At 40.9% G+C, this 13,705-nt stretch overlaps 1 protein-coding gene across 1 annotated transcript in view; it reads right to left on the bottom strand.

The window, feature by feature from the left end:
• Positions 1-13,003, bottom strand: part of HAS2 (hyaluronan synthase 2) — a 42,200-nt gene extending 29,197 nt beyond the window's left edge. Inside the window, exon 1 of the mRNA XM_069081209.1 lies at positions 12,382-13,003. The gene's annotated coding sequence lies outside the window, so the exon portion shown is untranslated. The remainder of the gene's footprint in view (positions 1-12,381) is intronic.
• Positions 13,004-13,705: the final 702 nt, after the last annotated feature.

Below are 13,705 nucleotides of genomic sequence, written 5' to 3'. Positions count from 1 at the left end.
TGAGAGCCTATGGAAAAAAAACAATGCAATGACTATGGATGACACAAACAATGAGAGGACTAGGTAGCTAGGGGATGGAAGAGAAAATAGCTATTTTCTCTTGAAGGTCTTTCAGTTGTGATGGAACAGGACCAAGGTTCCCAAAAGTGAAGGGCAAGGCAACATGAGACTTCCGTTTCTTAGAAAAAGGAATGCAGTACAGGGAAACATGAATGCCACTTACATTTATATGTCTGGCTGCTACAGATGACCACACCTTGGTGCGTCTCACCTTGCACGTCATGCAATAAGAAACTTCTAACCCACTGGAATGAGAATCAGAAGACCCGAATCCTAATTCTTGCTCTATCATTAAAAATCCCAGCAACTGCTACTTGAACTACAATGAGAAGGTTTTCAAAGAATGTACAGAAGGTGAAATTGCATCCTAACATTTTTCTTCAGCTACAAAGAATGTAGTTGTGCAATTGCCCATAAAACACTAAATATAAAAGGATAGTAGGATATCAACATTCCTAGCCCATTTCTAGTAAATTCTATGAAAAGAGGAGAATTTTTACACACTGATGAGCATGATGACTATAATGATACTTAATGGTTCAAATCAGTCTCAAATTTTCCTGCTCCATTTCTGCCTTTCTGAATCTCAGTTTCTTCAACCAACAATAGATAGATAGACAGATAGATAGACAGACAGACAGACAGATAAATGAAGTAGGAGTAGGAGTTCATATGAAATAACCTCTCAAGTCTCTTCCAACTAGAAAATTCTGTGATTTTGTTTTTAGAACACTTTAGGTTCTAACTTTGGTTCTAACAGCCCACCTGGTTACTGTTCAATGGTATGTCCGACTTTTCATGACCCCATTTAGGGTTTTCTTGGCAAAGACTGGAGTAGTTTGCCTTTTCCTTCTCCAGATCATTTTACAAATGAGAAAACGGAGGCAAACAGGGTTAAGTGACCTGCCCAAGGTCACACAGCTACCAAGTGTCTGAGGTCACATTTGAACTCACAAAGGTAAGTCTCCCTGACTCCAGGCCCAGTGCTTTAGCTACAGCTCCACCTAGCTACTCAGCTGCTTGGAAGGCATAGAAAACTAGGAAGGCCTCTATAAACACCCCTAATTCTAACTCCCCCTACCTTAAGCTTTATCAGCAATGAATGTGGAAGTGAGATGAATCATTAGGAGTATATCTCTTCCTCCTGTAGCTAAAACCTGAGCCACAATACTATAAGGATAGGTGTCATTTACCTAGTACTTTCATGAGTTCACATGGAATAGATTTGGTCAGTCAAACAACAAGTACAAATCTTTATACTACAATACAGACCTCAAAATATCCTATAGAACTCAACTAATACACTCTACTGGACCGCACCCCTGGTTCACAAAGCCTTTACAATCAATCACCGAGATATAATATTAAGTCATACATACTTAAGAAAATTTTCATAGATGTCACCATATTCATAATCTCCAAGATTCAAGAAATGAAAAGCTTTTAAAATAAAGAGACCTAGAAGAGAAGATGAAAATCATGGGGGAACAGCATAAGTTAATTGTCATGTCTGTGGTACTTTCTGCTACTTGAATTGCATCGAGGAGTTTTTCAGTGAACATACAGAAAATGAAATTATACCCTAATGCTTTTTTTCAGCTATGAAAGTAGCTGTTTTATCAACCTGTGTAATAGTCCACAAAACATTAAACAGAAAAGTAGGATACTGACATGACATAACTAGACCATTTCTATTGAACTCTATGACAAAAAAGATGATGATGATGATAATTAATGGCTAAGTTCAGTCTCAACATTTCCTGAGATCCTTTTTCCCCATCAAAATCTACCTGCCTGTTTTGTCATCTCCTTAGCGCCCAAGTCCTTAGGGAGTTTAGTGATGGGATAACTAGGCAAATATATTAATTTTCACTTATTTGCATATATGTAGTACCCTAGTATTATCCCTCCCCAATAGAATATAAGCTCTTTGAGGACAAAGCTTATACGTATGTATGTGTGTGTGTGTATATGTACCTGTGTATTTGGCAAGGCAGTCCGGTGTAAGTGACTTGCCCAGGGTCCCACAGCCAGTAAGTATCAAGTGTCTGAGGTCATATTTGTATTCAGGTCCTCCAGACTCCAGGGGCAGTGCTCTATCCACCTATGTACCCCTTGTTTGTATCTTGACTTCGTATCCCTAGCTTTCACAAGACATGATAGTCAGTTTAATGTTTGAATTATGCAAAAGAGATAATGTATGCATATTTCCCCTTGCAGGCATCATAGACCATTGATTTAGGGTTAGAAGATGATCTGCTCCAAACTTTTAACTTTTTATAAGGAGGAAGGAAAAAACATTTATTCAAATTAAAACTAATAAACACCAATTATGTGTCAGGCACTGTGATAAACTTTTTCTTTTACAAATATCTCATTTTATTCTCAAAACCAGGGAAGTAGGTGCTAATTTTAGCCCAATTTAATAGATGAGGAAGGGCAACTAGGTGGAACAGTGGATAAAATCCTGGACCCTGAATCAGGAAGACTCCTTCTGAGTTCAAATACAGTCTTAGACACAATACTTAGCTGTGTGACCCTGGTCAAGTCCTTTCATCCCAACTGCCTTGCCCCCACCAAATATATAGGCAGGTAGGTGACACAGTGGATATAGTGCTGGATTTGAGTCAGGAAAACCTTGGGCAAGTCATTTAGCCCTGTTTACCTCTGTCTCCTCATCTGTAAAATGAACTGGAAAAGGAAATAGCAAACCACTCCAGTATCTTTGCCAAGAAAATCCCAAACGGGGTCACAGAGTCAGACAGGCCTGAAAAATGACTGATCACATGAAACAGACAAGGATATTGAGGCAAGCGGAAGTTAATCCATTTGCCCAGAATCTCATGGCTACTAAGGGTCAGAGACAGAATTTGAACTTGGGTCTTTCTGACTCCAAATCTAGGGCTATATGCACTACAAGACCTAGCTGCCTTGGTTATTATGCATTTGCCAAAAACCAAACACAGAGGAATACAAATACAAAACCTGACAGTCCTTCCCCTCAAGGGGCTTACAATCTACAGAGAAACAATACACCTAGGGGAGTAGTGACCAGGAAGGGGAACTTTAGTATACGAAGTTATAGGAAGAGTGAATGGAGCCAATGAGGAGCAGATCCATTGGTCCATCTAGGAACAATGTCACAGTTTACTGCGATGCTGGTTGCTGGATTGGAAGGAGAGGGCATGATAAGAACATGAAAAGACCAGAGTGCTGAGTGAAGCAAAACGTGGCTGGGCTTGCCTGAAACAGTGGTTCACATGAGGCAGTCACTCATCAGGAGAAGGGTAGGATGGAAGTTCTGTAGTTCAAAGAGTGATAATCTCCTGAGCATAGTCTCTGATTGGGGTGGTACCCCTACCCAGGATACAGAGATTAAACTGAGACCCAGAGAAGTTACTTGGTTTGCCTATGATCACATAGGTAATAAAGGTCAAGGGTAGGATTTGAACCCAGGTCATTTGATCCAGAATTCTTTCAAGTGCTTCCATGTTTGCAATTTAATGGCAAGGGGCAAAGGGAACAAGCATTTATTAAGCACTTACTATTTGTCAAAAACTATGTTAAGTGCTTTAGAAATATTATCTCATTTGATAATGCTTTTGCTGCCTTAACTCATTGACCTGGTAAAGTTGAAGAGAGATCATAAATATAATTTAATATATTTGAGGGTAGGTGTCCCAGATCATTGAGTGGGAGCATGGAGAGGAATCAAACATTCATCATCTTCAGTAGCTGATCTGTAACATAACTCAAGTCTATGAAAAACTCTACTTCGTTAGAAGACCAAACCTTCAGGTGGGTTCTTGTCTTCATGGTCATGCTGGCTTGGCACTAATGTCTAGCCAAATTTCAAATTAAAGAGAGTCCTGATTTTAGTCCAAGCAAAGGCATTCAATACATCATTTGCATGGATGCATATCCCTGGTGTAAGGCTCTGATCTGAAATCCAATCTGATAACATTAGTCCCCTGCTCCAACACTGAGAGCAGAGGGAGGGCTATCACTCAAATGAACTGCCCTCAGTATGCTTCATAGATGGAAAACATTCAACTCTACTGATCCTCTCAGACTCAGGGGACTATTAGTAATTACTAAAACAGCAACTTTTAGCTAGAACCTTATGGATTAAGAAGTGCTTTCCAAATTTCAAGTATCATTATCCCCATTTTATAGCTGGGAAAACTGGGGCTCAGAAAGGAAACTGACTTGTCTAAAGCTGTAATACAGAGTATAACTTGGGAATTCATAACTTGAATCCAGTGCCTTCTAATTCTCGAGTCCAGTGGCCCTTGCATGAAGATAGCATCTCTGCCCTTTTAACAAACTCTCTCTTTCTGCTTGATAGACTATACACCAATATTTCAGGTTTAATGTCCATTTCCATTGCTTTCATCTGAATCCAGGGCCTTATTGCTAGTCACAACATCCAAGATTGTCTTCCTGACTCTAGCCTCTTTTTCCAATTCACTTTGCACACCCTTGAAGACTACTCTTCATGACAAACTTTTCTTATTACGTTATTCCTCATTTCTCATCTGGCTGGACTACTTTGGGACTTCTCTGACTGACTTCACCACCAGCATCCTTCCCTCATGGGGTATCCTTTCCCCCACCCCAAACCCTCAATTTTAAGCTTCCTTTTGTATACTGTCTTCCCCCATTAGATTTTAAAGTCCTTAAGGGTGGGAATTGTCTTTCTTTTTCATATTCATATGCCAAGTACCTAGCACAGTGCTTGACACATGTCTAATAAATACTGATTGATTGATGGAATGGTCATTCTTATTCCACTGCCACCATCCCACCCCTTTTCATGAATCTTTTATCCAAAAGTTTTCTATTGTTTATATAGCAAGTTTTAAAAATCCTACATGTGTCTTTTAAAACACAGTTTATCTTCTGTTTTTACAACACCTGCATTTCTAAATATGTTTCTCTCTCTTCTACCCAGAAAGTCATCCCTTATAACAAAGAAGAGAAAAAGAAAAAAATCAATTCAGCAAAATTAACCAACATAGGAACCTAGCCTGACAGTATATGCCATGAACCACACCCATAGTCCCTAACCTCTGCAAACAAAGAATGAATGCTCCACTCTCTTTGAAGTTCCTTCAGAATCTGATTCTAACTCTACAGACTTAGCTTTATCTCCCAGCACTCCAAGTCCAATCCAATCTCATAAAAGTACAAAATCTTAGAAAGATGGGAGGGGTCTCAGAGGCCATCCAGTCCAAATCCTTACCCAATTCAGGAATTCCCTCCCCAGCATCAATGATACATGTGCTCCTAGCCAGGAATGCCTGGCCTTTCCCCCTTTACTCATCCAAGTCCTAGCTAATCCTTCTAAGTCCAGCTCAAATCCCCCAAGAAGCCAGATCTTACTGAAGTACCTTCTACTTTTAAAAATTCTTTCATTCTCTAATTCTACTCCAGACATACACTGTTCTTTTCCAGAGACCCAACTGCTCTTGCCCATATTTCAGAACCACACAACTGAAGGTTTCAAATATCTGATTTATTTATTTATGATTGTGAGTTCTGCCTCCCCAACAAAGTGGTCGGCAAGTGAGTATACTTACTTTGTACCCCTCTCATGGCTTGCTGGGTGTAGGGCCCGTGGTGGGAACTCAAGAACTTGCTTTCTTAAGTACAGAAGGACATCCTGAGGCAAAGGTAATTGAGTCGCATATGTGTAGTGCAGGTTGTGCAGGGAGAAGGAAGATCTAAGTCATATTGAAATGGTCCTAACAAGATTCTAGTAGAGGAGCTGTCCACTCCTACATAGCTGCTGGAGCTCCCTGGCTATGGACATTCGAGGTCATGTGTGTCCACTGGGTGTGCCCAGATGAATAAATGGAATGGGAGGACTGCCCAAGGTATCTAAGCATCAGAGGAGGAGAGGGCAGAGCTTGTGAGGAAGCAGGATGCCTGTTATGTCTAGGCTTTTCCTAAGCACCCAAATTGAGACATCTTGTGGCTGCTGAAGACAGCTGTTGAGTAAAAGATAAGAATTTCAGAGCTACCTGCAAGTTATCTAGATTCTATATTTAGTTAAGACTTCTTTTGAGCATAGGAAAGCAGAATATCATATGATTGCTTCAGAATAGTGGAGTAATTTGTGGTTACAAAAGAAAGAAGAAAGACACTGGACAACAGGCCTCCTTACATAAATCCTAAAGGGGGAGGGTAGAAGGGCAGCTTTCAAAATGGAGGTACTTTAATATAATTATTCAGGAACATGTGACTCTTCATGACTCCATATAGGGTCTTCTTGGCAAAGTCGCTGGAGGGGTCTGCCATTTCCTTCTCCAGTTTATTTTACAGATGAGGAAACTGAGGCAAACAGGGTTAAGTGACTTGTTCAAGGTCACATAACTAGTAAGTGTCTGAGGCCAGATATGAAATCAGGAAGATGAATCTTCACTACAGGCCCAGCATTCTATCTATTGTACCATCTAGTTGCCCTTATTTTATACCCATCCATGAATACATAAACACACATATATATACATGTGTGTATATATGTATATTTTTGTATGCATATATACACATATATGTACGTTCATACATCCACCATTTTTTTTAAATCAGACCTCCTTTCTAACAATACAGACTGATACCGTCACTGTTACTTGTAGTCTTAGAGAGTTATCTAGTGGCATTGAGATGTTAAGTGATTTGCCATGTGTCAGAATGGGGAATTGAACTCAGATCCTCCTTACTTCAAGCCAGCTCTCCACCCCCCCCCCCGCTGCCATGTGTCTCTCTCTTTGTCTCTCTCCATATATATATACACATTATTATATATTATGCATACATATATTTACAAACATATGTTTGTATAAAAGAGTTCACAGTTCATACTGCTATCACATTAATGCTTGCTTTTATAGTCTTGGAAAAATTCATATGTAAATATAAACGTGTGCATCTGTGTATATGTCTATATATACATATATACACACATAACACATTCAAATTTACAAAGTGTTTCACATAAACGACCTCATTTGAGCATCAGAACAACCCTATGAGGGAGGTACTATAGGCATTCTTATCCTGATTTTACAAATCTAGAAACTGAGGCTTAGAAAGACGAAGTGAACCAGATAGGAGGTCAGTCAAGTAAGTTCAAGTCTGGATAAAGTCCTGAGGAAAGGCAGGAAGAATTCTTTGCAACCTTGGATAAATCATAATTTCTCCATTTTTTCAATCTACAAAGTATTAATAATAATGCTTGTATTACCTATGCCAAAGGGTTGTTGTGAATGAATGTGGCTTATTTGTAAACCTTAAAGCTTTATGTAAGTGTAAGCATATTACTGCTACTACTACTGCTATTATTGCTGCTGCTAGTACTACTACTACTACTACACTACTATTACTACCACCACCACCACCACCACCACTACTACTACTACTACTACTACTACTACTACACTATGATTTCTGCTAGTTCAGGGTATTCTTTTGCAAACTTTTATGCTAAGAAGGAAATGTGCTGTGGAAATATATACTGATGCAATTTGAAAATTGGCTCCTCTATGTAGGCTATAGGCATTTGGCCAGAAAATGGCTGAGGAGACCTCAGTCACCTTATTGCCTAATGTTTTCTCCCTTTTGTTTGGGAATTTTCAGAGGGACCCTTGACATTATAAATAAGATTTCAGTATGTTAGAGAATGGCTCTTTATTATGTGAACCCAGTTTTTGCTTTGCTAATGCTTATATATAAAGTTGCTCTTCTGCCCGTGTTTCATTAAATCTTTATAGTTTGGTATCAGAGGCAATATCACAAAGTGGTTCTGTTATTAGACTTACAGGCAGGAAGACCTTAGTTCAAATCCCATTGCTGACATTTTTGACATTTATTAGTTGTTTCATCCTGGGCAAGTCACTTCATCTTTCTTTGCTTCAGTTTCCTTATCTTTTAAATGGAGATTAAATATTTAGAGTTGGAAGGGTGCTCATAAATCATCTAATCCAACCTCCTCATTTCGAACATGAAAAAAAAAATGAGGACCATGGATAATTTCAGCTAGGTGCTACAGCAGATAGCACACTGAACCTAGAGGAAAAATGACTTGAATTCAAACCCTGCATCAGCTGTATGACTCTGGGCAACACATTTAACTTCTGCCTCAGTCTATCAAATAAGCCATCTCTAAAATGGGGATAATAATAGCACCTACCTCCCAGGGTTACTGTGAGGATAAAATAAGCCACTTATAAAATGCTTTTCAAAACTTAAAGTTCTATCTATGTAAATATTAGCTATAATCATCATCATCATGATTAGTATTACTGTAAATTGCCATGGTCACACAGAGAAGTAATAACTAGATAGCACTTTAAGGTTTACAATGGGTCAGCTAGGTAGTGCAGTGGATGCAGTAACAGGAATAATAATTGCAAAGTACCTGGCATGTAGTAAGCATTATATAAATGTTAGCTATTATCTAATATCTCTTTTTAATCCTTACAACAACTCTGGAAAGTAGGTGTTATTATTATCTCCTTTTTACAGATGACAGAAAAAATGGAAATTGAGTGAAATTAAAATGACTTACCCAGGATCACACAGCTAATAAGTAACTAAAGTGGGATTAGAACTCAGGACACCTAAATTGCAGTTAGAATTTGCATCTAGATCCTCTGATAAGGGAAAATTCTGTGGTATAAAAGAGTAAAATGAGTATTGGCTGTGAAATCAGAGGAACTGTATTTAAATTTTGCCTTTCATCATACTATAAAATGGGATGGGGGCAGGGGAGGCCCCCCGAGTTTGACTAAGTAGCCTCCGAAGTCCCTCCCAATCTATGATACTATGATCCTAAAAGGATCAAGGTCCACATCCTGCCTTTGTAGCTTATTACCTATGTAACCTAGAGCAAGTCACAACCTTTCTGGGTCTCAGTTTCCTAATCTGTAAAATGAGTACTTTGAACTAGTTTGCTTTTGAGTAATTCAACTAAGTTAAATTCTGACTCTAAATCTATGATCCCATGTCTCCTATGCAGCTCTCTTTTCACTGAAGGATGATGGATAGTCATTTGCTGTTGTTCATTTGCTTTCAGTCATGTCTGACTTTCCATGAACCTATTTGGTGTTTTCTTGGCAAAGATACTGAAATGGTTTTGCCATTTCTTTCTACAGCTTATTTTACAGATAAGAAAACTGAGGCAAACAGGGTTAAGTGACTTGTCACATAGACAGTAACTGTCTGAGGCTAGATTTGAACTCCAGAAGATGAGTCTTCCTGACTCCAGACCCAGTGCTCTATATGATACCCATATTACATACCTCACATAACTGTTCTAAGTCAAATGAGATATTGGATATAAAACACATTGCAAACCTTATGGAGATATACAAATATAAACTAACTTTATTCCGAAGATGATATCATAGTTCAAATTATAGTTCATTTTTTGTCAGAATGTATTACCCTAAAATAAAGTAAAATAAAATATTTCAAAGGGTATGTTATTTCACAAGCTGGAAGGGATTTTGGGACACCTATTCCAATTCCCCCTTTGTTTCACAGAAAAGGACGTTATATATGGTTAGAGAGAACTTTTCTAACGTTACATAGCTAATGAGTTAGAGACAACACTGAGTTAGGACTGGAACATGGGTTCTTTGAACCTTTTCCACTGACAACCAAAGTATTTTCACATCAAGGCTATTGTTATCATTAGACATATATTCCATTACTCATTTTTTGTGTATTCCTTAATACTGCATATAATACATATTAATATAATACTCCTTAATAATGCATATAATACATAATTCATATATTTGTATTTATATGCTTATGATGTATATACATATCTTCATATATTAAAGGAAAACTACTTGGGAAAGCCTGCATTGAGTTAAAGGTTATTTTGCATGGATAGCTATGATTTTTGAAACACAGGACTTCTGTGTGTGTAATCTTGTCAGCATCTTGGGGAGACTGGAGCGAAAAAACAAAAACAAAAACCTGAAGTCTACTTGTTAACATTTAAACCAGGAAAATTTCAAAAATAAGAAATTATTTGATTCTTTAGTGTAAAATTTTAAATAAATAAAATTTAAATGGTTTAAAAATCATTTATAGTCACCCCCCCCCCCGCCACCTTTAGTTTACATTATAGTTGGCTGAAACTTACATTGAACTTACTTTAAAAGATGTCATCTGTAACTGACATTTGGCGGGAGTTTGCTAAGAACTTTGAGTAAAGTGTCATTTGAAAATCTTAATCTCTTTTAATACCTTCAAAGTCACTCTACTTGGCTTTAGGGTTCTCTGAAACCAGAGACAGTCTGGCAAGGACCAGTGGAAATTGGAAGCTATTCTCCCTGAAGCTAGGATCTTCATTCCCTAAAAGAAACCTAATTGCTCTTCCAATAAAACACCTCCTCCTTTCTCTAGCCTTTTAGAACCCAGTCTCTTCCCCTTTTTGAGAAGGTCCTCAGCCCTCAGCCGTCAAGTTTGGGGAAGCCCCTCTAACCCAATCAGGATCCTTCAGATCTATTGCGTCACATCTCCCCCCTGATGTGACGTCAAAGGCATTCCCTGCCCTTGCCACGTGGGTTTTGTAGGGGAAGGGGACGTGTGGGAGTGAGGCTCGCTCTTTAGCTGCTGCTGGGAGATCCACAGACTATATAGCTCAGCGTCTGGCTCCTTGGGGAATTGGGAGGAGCGGAAGAGCTGGGAGAGCTGAGGATTCTCCACGCCCACCCCAAAGGCTCCAGATTTTAGGCTCGGGCTGCTGCCTCGGCACTTTCCCTAGCCCGGGAGGCATGCCGTGGCGCACCTATTTCCCCAGCCTGGGCGTTTGAGGTGGGGGTAGTTGGCAGCCTCAGTGGTGTAACACGAGCCGCCCCTTTTAAACCCTCCCCCATCTCCCTTCTCCACCCAGTCACAACCCCCCTCTCTCCCAAGCTTTAATTTTCTTTTCAGCGCGGCTTTCCCTCGGGGTCGTTCTTGGGCTCCACGAAAGTCTCTCTTAGGCTCACACAAACTCACTTTTCAGACCCGCCCTCCCGCTTCTAGGGACGCCTTTTGGAAAGCGCTCTCCTCTTACTGCTGCTGGGCGGGAACCGGCGTGACGAATTCAGTCTAAGGTGTGGATAAATCCCGACTCAGTCTCAAGGTCTTGCTCCCACTTCCACCCCCTGCCTCCCCTAGGCCTGGTGCCCTGTGCTTCGCCCCCAGATCCCGAGCCCCAGCAATTTCCGCAGCCCCAAGCCGTGAAGGAGCTGAGAGACCACCGGACTAGTATAAGGTGGTGGGCTCTTTTGGAAGCTGCCCCCACGACTCTCCCTGGAGCTGCTCTCCTCAGCCCCCCGCCCCTTCCCAAAGCAAGGCTTGCTCGCTGGGCAGAGTGGGATGTTCGAAGAACGGACCCAATTAACGGAGAGGCGTCGGCCCAGCCAGCAAACTCATCCTACCACCTCCTCCTTTCCCCTCTAAGGGTGCTCGGCCAGATGTGCATTAGCAGGAGGAACAGATGCTCCCAAAGAAAGTTTTGCAGAGCCCGACTGAGTCCCCGCGGTTTGATCTGGGGGTAGTGAGGCAAGAAAGAGGCTAGGGGAAGGAGAGTGGGAGTGGCTGCGCCCCCGCCGGGTCGCGCATTGCCGCGAACATACGAGGTGGCACTAGGGCCCTCCCTTGCTGGGATCCCTTCTCCCTGGAGCTAAGGACCAGGATCACTTAACCCTTTATATTCCGCTAAGGAGAGCAAGCAGAGAACTAATGACACAGTTGAGATACTGATCGTTTTACGGATACATGGGAAGACTAGAGGAATTGGGAAGGGAATGGGGTGAGAGAAAAAGCTGTCAATTGACTCTTCTCTCTGAGATTTTTTCTTTCCTACACGGCAAGCCATTCTTCCACAGTTCCCAAAAGACAAAGATAGGAAACTCCATCCTGAGACAATCCTCTCTCTCTCTCTCTCTCTCTCTCTCTCTCTCTCTCTCTCTCTCTCTCTCTCTCTCTCTCTCTCTCTCTCTCTCTCTCTCTCCCCCCCCCCCCCCCAAACTAGGTACCTGCGACTCCATTACAAGGGGATTTATCTAAGGGGGCTCAGATGGGATGGGGGGGAGAGAAAGATGATTAACTTAACCTAAAATGCACATTTTGAAAAACTTACCTAAAATTTTCTTTTGATTACAAACTTTCAAGGTTCAACGTTGTCTTAAGGTTTTTTTAAAAGTAAATAAATACAAGCATACAAATATTTCTAGACATCTATCTTCCCGCCTACCTCTGTTTTATTTCAGACCCGTCCTATGCACCGAAATGCCACCATAAATAACTTACCTTGTTCAGCCTTTGGTCATAAAGGTCTTCTTCAGCCTGCTGTGTGGTCCCAGTGGGTTGGTAGTGAGCAGTTCCCAAAATTGAGGTAATAAGAGATCAGATGAATTTGAGACGGCCGGCCAAAAAAATTAAAAAAATAAAAAATAACATTAAAAAAGAGGGGTTCTGTGGAAACCCTAAGATGCACTGTTCTTCGCACTTTTAGTGGATATTGTAATTATTATTTTCTGTACTTATTATTTAAATTCAGCGTCGGGTCTCAAACTCTCGACGTGTATTGCTTGTGCCCTTAAAATAAATTACTAATTTCCCCCCTCTTGCTCCCAGGTCTGTATATGAGAAAGTGTCCTTTCAGTTCCAAAAGCTACTCTCATGAAGAGTCAGCAGAAGTCGTCCCAAGATGTGCAGCATCAGGAGAAAGTCTTCTTTGGCTGATGCCGGCCAGTTCAAGTCCCTAGTTCAATGAGCTTCTCAGAGTAGGGACTGGGTAATTTTTTCCAGACGTCTTGACTTTTTCTTTCCTGCTATTGCCTTTCTGCCTTCTCCAACTTAAGGGGGTCTTTTTAACAAGTGAGACTTGCTGGTTGTTTTAATAGGGCGGAGGATGGGGGTGGGGGTGAGGGGAGTGGAGAAGGGAGGTGGGTTGGGGGAGGGCGGGTGGGGAAGAGGGGGTGGCTGGAAGGGAGGGGGAGGGAGGAGAGAAAAGAGAGGGGGGAGGGGAGAGGGGGAGAGGGGGGAGAGGGGGAGAGAGAGAGAGAGAGAGAGAGAGAGAGAGAGAGAGAGAGAGAGAGGAAACTGAACATTCAAAGTCACTTTCTTAGTTTTGGGACCGGTTCAAACTCCAGTAAATTCATTTGATTTAATTGCAAAAGTTTGCAGAGAAATGCAGTACGCACATGTTAGCACCACCTGATTTCGTCTTGCTGTACAACAATGTGAACTTAAAAAAAATGTTTTTTAGCTCTGTCTGAGTTGCGTGGACCATTTCTCTATTAAGATATTTTAAGGAGAGGGAGGGGGAGAAGAGGGGAATGATGCCATTCATAGATTCGGCTGCATTGATGAGGGGATACATAGACATTCATTTATATGTATATGTACCCATATATGCCTATGTAAATGTACATGTTTGTATTTATAGTAATTTATATGTTGAGGGTCAGAAGGGTAGTGACAAAAAACCTTAAAACCTTTAAAAAAAACCTTGTCTTTCTGCCTGCTAGTTTCTCCCCCCCCCCCTTACCCCGACAATGCACGCCCCACCCCCATCCCTTTTCTCTGGTAGATACCAGAATCTAAATTCAGGACGAGAGGCAAAGTCTGC

The sequence above is a fragment of the Petaurus breviceps genome, unplaced genomic scaffold, assembly GCF_028583685.1.
Source record: "Petaurus breviceps papuanus isolate PSGF00001 unplaced genomic scaffold, PetGlider_PUasm1.0 98, whole genome shotgun sequence".
NCBI lineage: Eukaryota > Metazoa > Chordata > Mammalia > Diprotodontia > Petauridae > Petaurus > Petaurus breviceps.
Note: the sequence above shows the minus strand (reverse complement) of the source record. Positions and strands in the feature narration are given on the sequence as shown.